This window comes from Neophocaena asiaeorientalis, unplaced genomic scaffold (assembly GCF_003031525.2).
Source record: "Neophocaena asiaeorientalis asiaeorientalis breed wild unplaced genomic scaffold, Neophocaena_asiaeorientalis_V1.1 scaffold327, whole genome shotgun sequence".
Taxonomy (NCBI): domain Eukaryota; kingdom Metazoa; phylum Chordata; class Mammalia; order Artiodactyla; family Phocoenidae; genus Neophocaena; species Neophocaena asiaeorientalis.
The window spans coordinates 267,226-283,967 of NW_020174560.1; the positions used below are offsets into that span (position 1 = coordinate 267,226).

At 38.8% G+C, this 16,742-nt stretch overlaps 1 pseudogene; it reads left to right on the forward strand.

Annotated features, from left to right (window-relative positions):
• Nucleotides 1–560: 560 nt before the first annotated feature.
• LOC112408030 (60S ribosomal protein L3 pseudogene) lies at nucleotides 561–1,795 on the forward strand (annotated as a pseudogene).
• Nucleotides 1,796–16,742: the final 14,947 nt, after the last annotated feature.

The following is a 16,742-nucleotide window of genomic DNA, read 5'->3' on the forward strand; positions in this document are numbered from 1 at the left end:
TCTATCCCATTTCCTCAAATTCTCTGATTTCAATGAAACCTGAAATCTAATTTAAAGCAAAGTTCAAAATAAGATCTGTATAACATCCATGGCAGTATTTTCACTTTGAAGATTTATGGCATGCTACAGCCTAGCTTTTTTAACAGGAATGAAAAAAGTAAACATCAAAAAGAGGGGATTCTAGCTCAAAGTAATTTGAGAACTCATAAGAAATCACTTGTCGGCTTTAAATTAATCATTCATTCCACTCTTGACTAATTGCTTTTCAGAGCAGTGAATTTCAAGGTACAATTTCATGGCCACTATCATTATTCTTGGAAAACAATGGAAATGCAAATGATATTATGACCAAAGACAGATACACAATTCCATTTCCAAAATGGCAGATTCTGGAAAGTTATGTGCTATTTTTAATAAATTTGAGAACTTATTGTTAAAGTAATGGGCAATGACCATGTAGGATAAAAAATGAGGATAATTGAGAATCAACATGAGTTCCCTGGGAGGAAATTAATCCAAAGTAACATAATGTTGCTCTACTGGCAGCATCCTATGGCAGGATGTCTCCCTGGAAGTTCTCTGCTCCCAGGCATGGGTCCCTGGGCTTCCTGCCTCAGAAGCACACAGCAGCTGGCACTGTGGGAAGGTGAAGAGCTTCCCCAATGATTATTCTTCCAAGCTTGTACACCTCACAGCCTTCCTCGGCTACAAGACCGGCATGACCCACATGGTGAGGGAGGTCGATAGGCCAGGGTGCAAGGTGAACAAGAAGGAAGTTGTGGAGACTGTGACCATTGTGGAGCTGCTGCCTGTGGTACTGTGGGCATTGTGGGCTATGTGGAAACACCTTGAGGCCTCCAGACCTTTAAGACCATCTTTGCTGAGCATTTCAGCAATGAATGCAAAAGGCACTTCTATAAAAACTGGCATAAATGTAAGACAAAAGCCTTTACCAAATGATGCAAGAAGTGGCAGAATGTAACGGCAAGAAGCAGCTGGAGAGGGACTTCAGCAGCATGAAGAAGTACTACCAGGTCATCTGTGTCATTGCCCACACCAAGAGGTGTCTGCTTCCTATACACCAGAAGAAGGTCCACCTCATGGAGATCCAGGTGAACAGAGGCACTGTGGCAAAAAAAAACTGGACTGGACTGGTGAGAGGCTATAGTGGCATGTCCCTATGATTCAAGTGTTTGGGCAGGATAAGATGATTGCTTTCACTGGGGTGACCAAGGGCAAAGGCTACATAGGGGTCACCCGCCATTGGTACACCACGAAGCTGCCCCATAAGACCCACCAAGGGCTGCATAAAGTTGCCTGTATTGGGATACAGGCAACTTTATGCAGCCCTTGGTGGGCTGTCCGGGTGGCCTTCTCTGTGGCTCAGGCTAGGCAGGAAGGCTACCATCACCACACTGAGATCAACAAGAAGATCTACAAGATCGGCCAGGGCTACCTCATCAAGGACAGAAAACTGATCAAGAAAAATGTCTCTACTGATTAGGATCTGTCTGACAAGAGCATCAAACCTCTGTGTGGCTTTGTCCACTACGTTGAAGTGACCAATGACTTTGTCATGCTCAAAGGCTGTGTGGTAGGAACCAAGAAGCAAGTGCTCACCCTGCATGAATCCTTTCTGGTGCAGACCAAATGGCAGGCCCTGAAGAAGATTGACTTCAAGTTTATTGACACCACCTCCAAATTTGGCCATGGTTGCTTCCAGACTGTGGAGGAGAAGAAAGTATTCATGGGACCCCTTAAGAAGGAGAGAATTGCAAAGGAAGAAGGGGTCTAATGTCAGAACAGATTGCACAGCTGATAGAATCTCAATAAAATTATTTTCCAGTGGGGGGGGGGGTAGTTACATAACGTTTTTTCTCTGATAAATTTTTAATGTTACTGATCAGCAAATCACTGCCAAGATGATGTATTAATTTCAACAAAGAAAAGTATCACATAATACCCTTAGAAATAAAGTAATACATATTAACTTTAATAGCACTCATTTTAATTAATTAATTGATTTTGGCTGTGATGAGTCTCAGTTGCAGCATGTGGGATCTTTCACTCTTTTTAAATTTATTTATTTATTTATTTTTGCTGCATTGGGTCCCAGTTGCAGCACGTGGGATATTTTATTGTGGTGGGCAGGCTCTTTGTTGTAGCAATGTGGGCTTCTCTCTAGTTGTGGCACTCGGGCTCCAGAGTGCGTGGGCTCAGTAGTTGCAGTGCATGGGCTTAGTACCCCCACAGCATGTGGGATCTTAGTTCCCTGACCAGGGATTGAACCCATGTCCTCTGCATTGGAAGGTGGATTCTTAACCACTGGACCACAAGGGAAGTCCCCCAGTAATAGTACTCTTAAGAGGATTACTTAAGTATTAATTAATGGCTATAGATCATGCTGAATAAAGCTTCAATTATAGCGCTGTAGTTTTCTGACTCTATTTGGTAGCACTTAATAATTAACTGGATGAGAAAAATGATTTTCAAATCAGATAGTAATTTTTAATATCAGTTAGATATCTAAAGCTGAAAAGATTTGTTAGAGTGATGTTCACGAACAGCTAAAGTCCCTCCAACCAAAATCAACAAGATAATGAATAAAGATATATAAAAATAATCTAAGAAATTTTACACAGTCCATTATGCAAAATCTTGTTTCATAGCAGGTCCTATGAAAAAAATATCCAGAGGATTGATTTATTCACGATTTTAATTTTCATTCACTCATTTAATAAATATTTATCACCATGTCCTATTCTGGGTACTGGAAATATAATAGTGAATCAGAAAAATAAAGACTCTTTTCTTCTAAGCTTACATTTTAATAGGTTGTAGCATAATATTAATAAATAAATAAATAAACAAGATAATTTCAAATAGAAATAAGATTCAAACTATTTTGACTAGAAGTAGTGTTGAGGACTAATTTAGGCTAGGTCAGGAATGCCCACTGAGGATACGATATTTGAGCTCAGAATACTAAAATGAAGGATCTAGATATAGGAAAATCAGGAGTTAACGTTTTAAGGCAGAGAAAACATCATATGTGAACACCTTAGGCGGGGGAGGATGAGCTTGGCCAAGTAAAGAAAGTGGCAAGTGGTAGAATAAAAAGATAACAATGATTGTGCAGAGTAAGATCATTTAAGAATTTTAGACTTCTGGGAAGATGGCAGAAGAGTAAGACATGGAGATCACCTTCCTCCCCACAGATACACCAAAAATACACCTACGTGTGGAACAACTCCTACGGAGCACCTACTGAACGCTGGCAGAAGACCTCAGACCTCCCAAAAGGCAAGGAACCCCCCACGTACCTGGTTAGGGCAAAAGAAAAAATAAACAGAGACAAAAGTATAGGGACGGGTCCTGCACCAGCAGGAGGAGGCTGTGAAGGAGGAAAAGTGTCCACACACTAGGAAACCCCTTCACGGGTGGAGTCTGTGGGTGGCAAAGTGGGGGAGCCTCGGAGCTGCGTAGGAGAGCACAGCAACAGGGGTGTGGAGGGCAAAGCGGAGAGATTCCAGCGCAGAGGATCAGGGCCGACTGGCACTCACCAGCCGAGAGGCTTGTCTGCTCGCCCGCTGGGGTGGGCGGGGCTGGGAGCTGAGGCTCCGGGAGAGGAGTGGGGTTGGAGGCATGAACACAGCCTGCAGGGCATTAGTGCACCGCGGCTAGCCGGGAGGGAGTCCGGGGGAAAGTCTGGACCTGCCGAAGAGGCAAGAGACTTTTTCTTCCCTCTTTGTTTCCTGGTGTGTGAGGAGAAGGGATTAAGAATGCTGCTTAAGGGAGCTCCAGAGACGGGGCGTGAGCTGCGGCTAAAAGGGTGAACCCCAGAGACAGACATGAGACGCTAAGGCCGCTGCTGCCGCCACCAAGAAGCATGTGTGCGAACGCAGGTCACTATTCACACCCCCCTTCCAGGGAGCCTGTGCAGCCCACCACTGCCAGGGTCCTGGGATCCAGGGACAACTCCCCCGGGAGAACGCATGGCACGCCTCAGGCTAGCAATGTCACACCAGCCTCTGCTGCCACAGGCCCGCCCCGCACACTGTGACCCTCCCTACCCCCAGCCTGAGTGAGCCAGCACCTCCGAATCAGCGGCTCCTTTAACCCCGTCCTGTCTGAGCAAAGAACAGATGCCCTCCGGTGACCTACAAGCACAGGTGGGGCCAAATCCAAAGCTGAGCCCCTGGGAGCTGTGAGAACAAAGAAGAGAAAGGGAAATCTCTCCCAGCAGCCTCAGAAGCAGCGGACTAAAGCTCCACAATCAACTTGATGTACCCTGCATCTGTGGAATACATGAATAGACAATGAATCATCCCAAATTAAGGAGCCGTGTGGATGAAAGGATCTTGGTGCTGCAGCCAGGAGTTAGTGTTGTGTCTCTGAGGTGGGAGAGTCAACTTCAGGACACTGGTCCACAAGAGGCCTCCCAGCTGCACATAATATCAAATGGTGAAAATCTCCCAGAGATCTAGATCTTAACGCCAGCACCCAGCTTCACTCAACGACCAGCAAGCTACAGTGCTGGACATCCTATGCCAAACAACTAGCAAGACAGGAACACAACCCCACCCATTAGCAGAGAGGCTGCCCCAAATCATAATACGTCTACAGACACCCCAAAACACACCACCAACCTATCAAACTACCACTGGCATTTTTCACAGAACTAGAACAAAGAATGTCACAATTTGTATGGAAGCAGAAAAGACCCCGAATAACCAAAGCAATCTTGAATATGAAAAACAGAGCTGGAGGAATCAGACTCCCTGACTTCAGACTATACTACAAAGCTGCAGTAATCAAGACAGTATGGTACAGGCACAGAAATAGAAATATAGATCAATGGAACAGGATAGGAAGCCCAGAGATAAACCCACGCACATATGGTCACCTTATCTTTGATAAAGGAGGCAGGAATATACAGTGGAGAAAGGACAGCCTCTTCAATAGGTGGTGCTGGGAAAACTGGACAGGTACATGTAAAAGTATGAGATTAGATCACTCCCTAACACCACACACAAAAATAAGCACAAAATGGATTAGACCTAAGTCTAAGGCCAGAAACTATCAAACTCTTAGAAGAAAACATAGGCAGCACACTCTAAGACATAAATCACAGCAAGGTCCTTTTTGACCCACCTCCTAGAGAAATGGAAATAAAAACAAATGTAAACAAATATGACCTAATAAAACTTAAAAGCTTTTGTACAGCAAAGGAAACCATAAACAAGACCAAAAGACAACCCTCAGAATGGCAGAAAATATTTGCAAATGAAGCAACTGATGAAGGATTAATCTCCAAAATTTATAAGCAGCCCATGCACCTTAATAACAAAAGAACAAACAACCCAACCCAAAAATGGGCAGAAGACCTAAATAGACATTTCTCCAAAGAAGATATACAGACTGCCAACAAACACATGAAAGAATGCTCAACATCACTAATCATTAGAGAAATGCAAATCGAAACTACAATGAGATATCACCTCACACCGGTCAGAATGGCCATCATCAAAAAATCTAGAAATAATAAATGCTGGAGAGGGTATGGAGAAAAGGGAAACCTCTTACACTGTTGTTGGGAATGTAAATTGTTACAACCACTGTGTAGAACAGTATGGAAGTTCCTTAAAAAACTACAAATAGAACTACCATATGACCCAGCAATCCCACTACTGGGCGTATACCCTCAGAAAACCATAATTCAAAAAGAGTCATGTACCAAAGTGTTCATTGAAGCTCACTGTGTGATATGTGAATTATAGCTTAATAAAGCTGTTACATTAAAAAAAAACGAGCTATACAGTTTATCTTTTACTGATATTCTCCAACATTTTATTATGAAAATTTTCAAACATACAAAAAGTTGAACGATTTTATAGTGAGCACCCATACCCATGTCCTAGATTCTACCATTAACATTTTACTAATTTACTGTATCATATATCCATGCATTTATCCATCTCTCTATCCATCCACCAATCCATCTTATTTTTGTGATCTATTTTGAAATTGCAGACATGAGTACACATCTAAATATTTCAGTCAAGTAAATCATTAACTAGAGTTCAATATTTGTTTACATTTTTTCTTTTGAGGTAATATACATGAGTGAAACACCCAGGTCTTGTGTATAGTCACTAGTTTTGACCAATGCTTGTACTTGTTTAACCCAAATCCCTATTGTTATAAGAAAAAAAAAAAAGAATTTTACAGGTCATAAAAAAGAAATCTGATTTTATCCCAAGTAAAATGGGAAATTCCTAGAGCATCTTGAGTAGGAAAGTAATATGATTATATTGTATCCATTTGACAGATCATCCCAGTTTCTCTACAGAGAAAAGGACAGTGAGAGGCCAAGAGTTGACACAAAGAAATTTATTAAGAGTAATCCTGGTGAAATAATTGTGACTTAGACCAGAATGGTGTCAATGGGAATGAAAATAATTGAATGGATTTAGAATGTAATCTGAGGGTGAACCAAACAGAGTGAGTGAGAAATTAAACATGAGGATGCAGAGAAGACTCAAGAGTGACCCTTGGTTATAGGGATTAAAGAACGAGGTAAATTGTGGTAGAATTTACTTAAATCGGGGAAATATAGGGTAGGAATATGTTAAATTTAAGAAATCATTTGGGTATTCAAATTTAGTATTAAAATAGATCATTCAATATTAATGTACTCAGTACAAATTAAGCTCATTGGAGACGTCAGATCTAATGATACAGATTCTGTAGATGTCAGCAAATAGATGGGACAATGCCATTGAAGAATACATGAGAAAATGTAGAAGTAGAAAAATGGAAGAAATAGGGTAAAGCCCTGTGACATTTTAATATTTTGAGGTCAAACAGAGAAGTAAGGACCAGTAAAGCAGTTTGAGAAGGAGGAATAAGAGAAAAAAATCAGGAGAATATAGTGTTACAGAGGCCAAGACAAGAGGTGGTTTCAAGAATAAAGAAGTGATCAGCTAAATAAGGTATTGCCAAGAAGTTAGGTAAGATAAGGAAAGATAAGTGACCATAGGACTTCTTCTGGTCATAGAGGATAAGATAATACAGACCAACCCATCCACTAATAATAACTAAAAGTGGTAAAATATTAAAATAATATGTAATACTTAGTGATAAATCTGACAAAAGATATGCAAGACCTGTACACTGAAGACTACAAAATACCACAGAAATAAACTGAAAGACATGTAAATAAATGGAGAGTGGAGAGAGACAATTCGTTCATCTTTTGAGAAATTCAGTGCTTTTAAGATGTCATTTTCCTCAAATTGATCTATAGCTCCAATGCCATTCTGATCAAAGCAGGTATATTTTTGTGTAAAAAAAAAAATGGAGAGCTAATCCTAAAATGCGCCTAGAAATGCAAAGGACCTACAGTAGACAAAACAAATTTGACAAAGAAAAAAATTGGAAGACTTATATTACCTGATTTCAAGAATTATTTTAAAGCTTAAGTAGATAAGGCTGTGCAGTATTGACATCAAGAGATACGAATCCAGGAAACAGCATGGATAGTCCAGAAATAGTTCCACACAAATGAGGTCAATTGTTTTTTGACAAAGTTGCAAAGGCCATTCAGTAAAGAAAGAATAGTCTTTTCTATAAATATTGTTATAATTATTTAGAAGTCTATATTAAAAATAAAAGTGAATTTCAATCCATTCTTTGCATGATTTACAAAAATTATTTTATGGTATATAGGAAACCTAATTTCAAGAACAAAAACTAAATGTTCCGAAAGCAAACAGGAGAAAACTTTAGTCAATGATATATATGACACCAAAAGCAAGATCTAATTGAAATTAATAAATAACACTTCATCAAAATTGAGAACCTCTGCTCTTCAAAAGACACTTAAGAGAATTAAAAGACAAGCTATAGGCTTGGAAAAAATATTTTAAAATTACATATTTGATCAAAGCTTTATATTCAGAATATTTTTAATGTAAAGAAGACTCTCAAAACTCAACAATAAATGTACACAACTCAATAGCAAATGTACACAAGACATAAAGAGAAATTTCACTAAGAAAGATGTACAATTAGCACATAAGTAAGAGGAGAGTTACTCAATATCGTTAATCATCAGGAAAATGCAAATTCAAACTGCTATGAGGTATCACAAAATAACTACTAAACTGGCTAAAATTTGAAAGATTGACCATATCAACGGTTGGCAAAGATGTGAAGACAACTGAAACTGCATACACTGCTGATAGGTATGTAATGTGATACAACCTGTTTGAAAAAGTTTGACACTTTCTTAAGAAATTATACATACACCTACAATCAGATTCAGCCATTCTACTCTTAGGTATTTACTCATGAGAAATGAAAACAAATGTCCATATAAAAACATGTACAGGGATGTTTATGGAATCTATATTTATAATGTCCAAATTTATAAACAATACAATATCTATAAAAAGGTTAATAGATAAATTATGATGTATTCATATAACAAAATACCATTCAGCAATAAGAATGTATGAAGAATGGTTGCATACAACAACATAGATAAATCTTAAAACTATTATGCTTAGTGAAAGAAGCCAGATAAAAAAGAACACATTGTATATGATCCCATTTTTACAAAATTATTTAAAATAAATGCCAATCCATAGTTACAGAAAGCAGAACAGGGATTGCTGGAGCCCAGGAGTGTTCAAGGAAGGAGAGCAAGGAGAGAATATGAAGTTGTCCAATGAAAGTGTTGGGGGTGATTTTATGTTTATTTTGATTGTGGCAATGATTTTAAAGGTACATGTATATGTCAAACTTGTCTGGCTGTATAATGTATTCTAAGCTTCTATATCAATTAACCTCAAAAAAATATTTTAAAAGTAAAAACATTCCCCCTGACTATGAAAATGAGAACCAAGGGAGATTTTTATTGTACTCCCTTTTAAATTTTTTTGGATTTGTACCATGCAAATGTTCTTCCCATTCAAAGTGCAATTAATTAAAAATTTCTGTCCAACCTGTTCCACATAAGATACTAATCTTGGTATCATTCACTACTAACAGCTTTCTCTTTCTTTTCAGTCATCTTTGTTTAATCAACACAGAATTCTGTCGATTCTGTCTTAGAACCATCTTTGAATCTATTTCTCCCCTATTTTCACAGCTCTTGTCTAACTTTGTCAACTTTCGTAAATGTCATCTTCTTGCTGAAGTCTTTTCTGTGATTTTCAAGGTGATTGCCTTGGTCTTTGGACTTGGTTTTTTGACAGATTTCTGTAACAGATTTTGGAATATTTATTACAAATAAATAATATGTATTTGTTCCTATGTCCATCTCCCCAAGACAATGTCTTATTCCTATTCAACAAATATTTGTTTCAGTGAATGTGAAGAATGGTTAAATGAAAATATTTCTCCTGGAAGGATTATCTAGGGGAGATATAACTGCTTTCATCTATTTTAAAAGTTATCATTTTTAGATATCATACAAAATAAGTTATCATACTTATTTTGTGTTTCTTAAAGATGTAAACCATAGGAAATAAATGGAGAATAATTTTGATTAACCAAAGAAATAATATATTTAAAATCTATTTCAATTAGATAATAAACACATAAAACCAGTAAATTTAAAAGATTAAGTATTACAGGTAAAACAAGAGTTCCTTTTATTCAATGTAACATATTCAATTTCTGCCCTTACCTTACCCCTTGCCAAAAATAACCATTATCATGGGGTTGATGTGTATCCCTCCAGACTGTTAAATTAATTTATTCATCACTAGACTTTCCCCCAAATAAAATAAACTGCCCCATGAGGTAATGGAGGTGATTTCCTCCATCATAGTCAGCTGGATGTCCAAATGTTATAAAGACTCTCAATGCAAAACCTATATTAGTAAGAAATTTGAATTTGGTCTCAAATATGTCTTCCAGGAATATTATTATGTAATTATATATTTCTACACCTGCAAATACGTATATTTTGTCCACTTTACCATTCTCAAATTGGAGCAACTATTTAGAACCCAAACTCTTAGGACTTTAGATCTTAAAACAAAAATATATGTATTCAAGTAACACCTTCTTGTATTCTTTCATTGTCTTTCAAGACTCCCAGTTCTCATACTTTTAACAGTTTCATTCTTTTAAGATCTGCAAGTGACTAGATGTAAAAAAAAACTTCCATAGCATTACTAATAACCCTTTTCAGAATGTGTTGACACCCAACTTTTTGGAATGAAACTGAGCTGTTCTAAATGATCTGGTTATAAATATGTGATTTTGTGATTTATAATAAAAATATATATTTGGTCTTCATCACTATTTTTGGCACAGCGCTCCTAAAACCCCTAGAATTTCCTAAGTGATAAGATCCATAAAGGTGTCTTTGGTTATGTCAATGAGGTAACTTTTGGACTCCACCTAAGGATGGGAGCTCTTTGCAGGTGGAGCCAACAAAGTGATTGATGGGTTGAAACTTTCAGTTTCACTCCTTCAACCTCTGGAGAGGGGAGAGGGACTAGGGGTTGAATCAATCACCAATGACCAATGATTAAATTAACCATGCCTATGTAAGGAAGCCTCCATAAAAACACAAAATAATGGGGTTCAGAGAGCTTCTGGGTGGGTGAACAACACGTGGAGGTTCAGGGGGAGTGACACACCCGGAGAGGAAACTTTGTGTTCTTTCCTCATATCTTTCCCTAGATCTCTTTCAACTGGCTGCTCCTGAGTTATACCCTTTATAATAAATCCATAATCTAGTAAGTAAACTCCTTCTATGAGGTATATGAGCTGCTCTAGCAAATTAATCAAACCCAATGAACCTCTGATTCATAGCCAGTTGGTCAAAAGCCCAAGTAAGGTGGTACCTGAAGTGTGGTGGGGAGTGGTGGATATGATGCTATCTCCAGGTAAATAGTTTCAGAATTGAGTTGAATTGTAGAATACCTAGCTGGTGTCTGGGGGATTGCTTGCTGTTTGTGTGGGGAAAGACCCAATCACTCCCATCTTGGACTTGATCCAGGAACCTGATAGAAAATAAACAACCATACTCATTTTCATATGTGACATTTTCCAATTATAGACTGTCAATGAAAAAAATTAATCAATAGTCAATCAAAGAAAGAAATGGAAAATTTTATTCCAGCCAACCTAAGGATTATAACCTGGGAGATAGTCTTTCAGAAAGCTCTGAGGACTGTTCTGCCTGTTAGATGTCAAAGCACAGTCATATAAGTTTTTGAGACAAAGGGTTTGTGGACTAGGAATGTTGCCTGACATTCCAGCAAACAAAGAATGTTGCCTGGCACCCCGTTTCTATAAGGATAAAGCCATCAGCCACAGCAGTTGCCCGCTGATGGTACACCCTGAGGGGAATTCAAGATGGAGAAAAACAGGAAGCATTCTGTGCTTTGAACACTGGTTCTTAATATTTAAGATGCATATCTAAGGAATAAATTCAAGGAACCCAGATCCTTGTATCTTCCCAGGTATAGAAAAATAATTAAATAGAGTTGTCTGTTTTTTTGTGTGATTAACAATAATCTTTTGATGTTCTACTACATGTTTTTTGCAGCAAAAGTACTCCTATATATCTTGGCTTCTCCCTTACCTCTTTGAAGCAGTTCTTGAGAGTGACCTGAGAGGCTGTCTCCTGGGATATAGCCCTCAGTATGACCCCCAAGTAAAACCTAACTCACAATCTTTAGGTTGTGTGTTTTTCTTCAGTAGACAGTTTGTACATCAAAGTAACATACTGATGGTTTATAATCCAACAAGGTGAGTAGTGGGTCATCATGATCCCTTACAAGATTGAGAAACAAATGTTATCTCCTAAGGAGGAGTTACCTGGCTGGTGCCAAGAGGAAATTGCTTTTTCTTTCCTTTTCCTTTCTTTCTTTTTTTCTTTGTTTTTTGTTTGTTTGTTTTTGCAAGTAGGCATTCCTGTGTCTTCCATGGGGATCTAGATAACGTATAATACAGATATACAGTGCACACTAACTGGGAGGGGGTAATAGCTCAAATGGACAGAGAATTTAAGAATTTTCTTGTCCTGCTTTAAAAATAATTTTATTTAATCAAATCAAAATACCTATAAAACTGTCCAATTCATTGTGCATGCATAGATGTCTTAAAATGTCAGAAGTACTAAACAGCTGCAATGTGTCTGTATTACCAAAATTATAATAATTCCTATATTATAAAGTAGTATAAACATAAAGTTACAAATAGTGATTTATATCACAAATAGTATAAAAAATAATAACTTCCAGATTAGGGGAATTTTACCAACTTTTTGCTTTTTAAGAAATAAAAAGACGTCCAGATGTGTTGCTAAAATTCTCTTCTGGGCCCAGAAGCAATATGATAGATTTTTCAGAGATGTGTTCCAGATTTCTTAGTTACATGTACCTTGAGAATACCTGATGGATTTAGAGTGCAGGAGGCAAATTATCAGCAATGTGCCTTTAAATGAGCAAAGTGTATGATTAAAGTCCACCTGGGGGAGTTGAGGAAGATGGATGGAAGTGTAAGACGCAGAGATCACCATCCTCCCCACAGATACATCAGAAACACATCTACACAAGGAACTTCTCCTATAGAATACCCACTGAATGCAGGCAGAAGACCTCACACATCCCAAAAGGCAAGAAACTCCACACGTACCTGGGTAGGGCAAAAGAAAAAACACAGGCAAAGAATAGGGATGGGACCTGCACCAGTGGGAGGGAGCTGTGAAGGAGGAAAGTTGTCCACACACTAGAAGCCCCATTGTGGGCGGAGACTTGGGTGGCAGAGAGGGAAGCTTTGGAGTCACGGAGGAGAGTGTAGCAACAGGGGTGCAGAGGGCAAAGCGGAGAGATTCCTGCACAGAGGATCAGTGCCGACCAGCACTCACCAGCCCGAGAGGTTTGTCTGCTCACCCACTGGGGTGGGCAGGGGCTGGGAGCTGAGGCTCGGGCTTCGGTTTGATCCCAGGGAGAGGACTGGGGCTGGCTGCATGAACACAACCTGAAGGGGATAGTGCATGACGGTTAGCCTGGAGGGAATCCGGGAAAAATTCTGGGCCTGTCGAAGAGGCAAGAGACTATTTCTTCCCACTTTGTTTAGTGGTGCAGGAGGAGAGGGGATTAAGAGTGCTGCTTAAAGGAGCTCCAGAGACAGGTGCAAGGCATGGCTATCAGTGCGGACCCCAGAGACAGGCATAAGACACTAATGCTGTTGGTGCCACCACCAAGAAGCCTGTGTGCAAGCACAAGTCACTATCCACACCTCCCCTCCCAGAAGCTAGTGCAGCCCGCCACTGCCAGGGCCCGGTGATCCAGGGACAACTTCCCCAGGAGAATGCATGGCACACCTCAGGCTGCTGTAATGTCACGCGAACCTCTGCTGCCTGAGGCTCACCCCACATCCGTATCCCTCCGTCCCCCATGGCTTGATTGAACGAGAGCCCCCGAATCAACTGCTCCTTTAACCCCACCCCGTCTGAGCGAAGAACAGATGCCTTCAGGCAACCTACACACAGAGGCAAGGCCAAATCAAAAGCTGAACCCCAGGAGCTGTGCAAACAAAGAAGAGAAAGGGAAATCCCTCCCAGAAGCCTCAGGAGCAGCGGATTAAATCTCCACAATCAACTTGATGTACCCTGCATCTGTGGAACACCTGAAGAAACAATGAATCATCAAAAATTGAGGAGGTGGACTTTTGGGGCCAGATATATTACTTTTTCCCCTTTTCCTCTTTTTGTGAGTGTGTATGTGTATGCTTCTGTGTGAGATTCTGTCTGTATAGCTTTGCTTTCACCATTTGTCCTAGGGTTCTGTCCGACCATTTTGTTTGTTTGTTTGTGTTTCTTTTTTACTTAAAAAATTTTTTTCTTAATAGTTATGTTTTATTTTGTTTTATTTTATCTAAATTTATTTTATTTTATTTTATCCTCTTTCTTTCTTTCTATTGTTTCTCCCTTTTATTCTGAGCCGTGTGGATGAAAGGCTCTTGGTGATCCAGCCAGGAGTCAGTGCTGTGCCTCTGAGGTGGGAAAATCAACTTCAGGACACAGGTCCACAAGAGACCTCCAGCTCCACGTAACATCAAACAGCAAAATTCTCTCAGAGATCTCCATCTCAACACCAAGACCCAGCTTGACTCAACAACTAACAAGCTACTGTGCTGGACACCCTATGTCAAACAACTAGCAAGAAAAGAACACGACCCCACCCATTAGCAGAGAGGCTGCCTAAAATCATAATAAGGCCACAGACACCCCAAAACACACGACCAAACATGGACCTGCCCACCAGAAAGACAAGATGCAGCCTCATCCACCAGAACACAGGCACTAGTCCCCTCCACCATGAAGCCTACACAACCCACTGAACCAAACTTAGCGACTGGGGACTGACACCAAAAACAACAGGAACTAAAAACCTGCAGCCTGCAAAAAGGAGACCCCCAAAACTGTAAGAAAAACAAAATGAAAAGACAGAAAAACACACAGCAGATGAAGGAGCAAGGTAAAAACCCATCAGACCTAACAAATGAAGAGGAAATAGACAGTCTACATGGAAAAGAATTCAGAATAATGATAGTAAAGATGATCCAAAATCTTGGAAATAGAATAGAGAAAATGCAAGAAACATTTAACAAGGACATAGTAGAACTACAGTTGAAACAAGCAATGATTAGCAACATAATAAATGAAATTAAAAATACTCTAGAAGAGATCAATAGCAGAATAACTGAGGCAGAAGAATGGAAAAGTAACCTGGAAGATAAAATAGTGGAAATAACCACTGCAGAGCATAAAAAAGAAAACATAATGAAAAGAACTGAGGACAGTCTCAGAGACCTCTGGGACAGCATTAAACGCACTGACATTCAAATTATAGGCGTCCCGGAAGAAGAAGAGAAAAAGAAAGGGACTGAGAAAATATTTGAAGAGATTATAGTTGAAAACTTCCCTAATATGGGAAAGGAAATAGTTAATCAAGTCCAGGAAGCACAGAGAGTCCCATACAGGATAAATCCAAGGAGAAATACACCAAGACACATATTAATCAAACTGTCAAAAATTAAATACAAAGAAAACATATTAAAAGCAGCAAGGGAAAAACAACAAATAACATACAAGGGAATCCCCATAAGGTTAACAGCTAAGCTTTCAGCAGAAACTTTTCAAGCCAGAAGGGACTGGCAGGACATATTTAAAGTGATGAAGGAGAAAAACCTACAACCAAGATTACTCTACCCAGTAAGGATCTCGTTCAGATTTGATGGAGAAATTAAAACCTTTACAGACAAGTAAAAGCTGAGAGAGTTCAGCACCACCAAACCAGCTTTACAACAAATGCTAAAAGATCTTCTCTAGGTAAGAAACACAAAAAAAAAAAAGAAATGAAGGAAACAATAGCAAAGATCAATAAAACTAAAAGGTGTTTCTTTGAGAAGATAAACAAAATTGAGAAACCATTAGCCAGACTCATCAAAAAAATAAAAAAAAAAAGGGGAGAAGCCTCAAATTAATACAATTTGAAATGATAAAGGAAAAGTAACATCTGACACTGCAGAAATACAAAACATCATGAGAGATTACTACAAGCAACTCTATGCCAATAAAATTGACAACCTGGAGAAAAAATTACAAACACATGGAGGCTAAACAATAGACTACTTAATAACGAAGTGATCACTGAAGAAAACAAAGAGGAAATCAAAAAATACCTAGAAATAAATGACAATGGAGACACGATGACCCAAAACCTATGGGATGCAGCAAAAGCAGTTCTAAGAGGGAAGTTTATAGCAATACAATCCTACCTTAAGAAAAAGGAAACATCTCAAATAAAAAACCTAACCTTGCACCTAAAGCAAGTAGAGGAAGAAGAACAAAAAAATCCCGAAGTTAGCAGAAGGAAAGAAATCATAAAGATCAGATCAGAAATAAATGAAAGAAGAAATGAAGGAAACAATAGCAAAGATCAATAAAACTAAAAGGTGTTTCTTTGAGAAGATAAACAAAATTGAGAAACCATTAGCCAGACTCATCAAAAAAATAAAAAAAAAAAGGGGAGAAGCCTCAAATTAATACAATTTGAAATGATAAAGGAAAAGTAACATCTGACACTGCAGAAATACAAAACATCATGAGAGATTACTACAAGCAACTCTATGCCAATAAAATTGACAACCTGGAGAAATGGACAAATTCCTAGAAATCCACAACCTGCCAAGACTGAATCAGAAATAAATAGAAAATATGAACAGACCAATCACAAGCACTGAAATTGAAACTGTGATTAAAAATTTTGAAACAAACAAAAGCCCAGGACCAAATGGCTTCACAGGTGAATTCTATCAAACATTTAGAGAAGAGCTAACACCTAACCATCTCAAACTCTTCCAAAATACAGCATAGGGAGGAACACTCCCAAATTCTTTCAACGAGGCCACTATCACCCTGATACCGAAACCAGACAGGGATGTCACAAGGAAAGAAAACCACAGGCCAATATCACTGATGAACATAGATGCAAAACTCCTCAACAAAATACTAGGAAACAGAATCCAACAGCACATTTAAAGGATCATACACCATGATCAAGTGGGGTTTATTCCAGGAATGCAAGGATTCTTCAATATACACAAATCAACCAACGTGATACGCCATATTTACAAATTGAAGGAGAAAAACCATATGGTCATCTCAGTGGATGCAGGGAAAGCTTTCAAAAAAATTCAACATC